Raw genomic sequence first — 1,155 nt, 5'->3', positions numbered from 1 at the left:
GGGCTCCCCAGGGAGGTGGTGGAGTCACCATCCCTGGAGGTATTTAAAAAACATTTAGATGTGGCTCTTTGAGACATGGTTTAGTGGGTTTAGTGGGCATAGTGGCATCGGTATACGGTTGGACTTGATGATCTTTGAGGTCTCTTCCAACCATAATGATTCTGTGTTACTCAGATTGGAAATCATGGTTCAACCAAAAGAAAAAAGAAACAATGAAGAAAAAAGTTTCTGTTTTATCTTAAGCTCTTAGATCCCAGTATTTGCAGTCCTGTCAAAGAAAGGTCTAACAAGGTTGGTGGTAGGGTCTGAGAAATTTTGCAGGAGGTGGAAATTACTAAGGAGATTGACACAGAGAAATTCTCAACATTATTATCTTTAACCCTTCATTTACATGAGAAAACATACTTGAACAAGAAAATTTATGTGGGTAAGAGCTACTGGTTGCTTTGTCTAGTTGTCATCCTCCATCAACATACCTTGTACTTTGTGCTTCAAGTTATTCCATCAAGTTACCTTTGACCTTGTACTTCAGCAGTCATAGAGTTGAGGTTGGTCAAGAATTTTTGTTTGAATATGCTATTTAAAGTGTCATTGTTCTCGGACTGTAAAAAAGAACAAAATGTCCTATTACTATTTCCATTTAGTTGATAGCCTTTAACAAAAAGTACTTACCTCTACCTAAAGTCTTCTGTAAGTGCAGGGAAGATGTTTCGAAGTCAAATAGACCCACATTTCTGGTGATGGGGTCTTGGCTGATCTCTGTGAGAAAGTTGGCAGCCCTTTGCAAAAGGAAGCCAGACACCTTCATGATCCTGCACAGTGCAGTGGGCAAAGGAGAAGAGCTGTGACTGGAAGTAATGCTCCATTTGCTGGTTGGAAACTGTAGCTTTTGAAATGAGGGCTACTTAATTCCCATTTCACATCAATTATTAAAGCATAGGTGATTGCCTAATTAAAAAAAAAAGTCATAATGTCCTAATTTATGAACTCATTCAGCTTCTACTCATCAACTTCGTTTCATTATCTATTAACATTTTCCCTTTGTTGGTTAGTATCAAGTCTCAAATATACTCTTCCCTTGTTGCCTAGGAAATTATCACTCACAGAAGAGCTAGAAGCTTCTTTTAACTGCCTTTTTTTGGAGAGTTGTGCTTT

General features: G+C 38.2%; 1 protein-coding gene across 1 annotated transcript in view; it reads left to right on the top strand.

The window, feature by feature from the left end:
• Positions 1–1,155, top strand: part of ERICH1 (glutamate-rich 1) — a gene marked incomplete at its 5' end in the record, with an annotated part of 39,729 nt that overhangs the window by 37,731 nt on the left and 843 nt on the right. The window lies entirely within an intron of this gene.

This window comes from Cariama cristata, unplaced genomic scaffold (genome assembly GCF_000690535.1).
Source record: "Cariama cristata isolate BGI_N322 unplaced genomic scaffold, ASM69053v1 scaffold6617, whole genome shotgun sequence".
In the NCBI taxonomy this organism is placed as follows: domain Eukaryota; kingdom Metazoa; phylum Chordata; class Aves; order Cariamiformes; family Cariamidae; genus Cariama; species Cariama cristata.
Note: the sequence above shows the minus strand (reverse complement) of the source record. Positions and strands in the feature narration are given on the sequence as shown.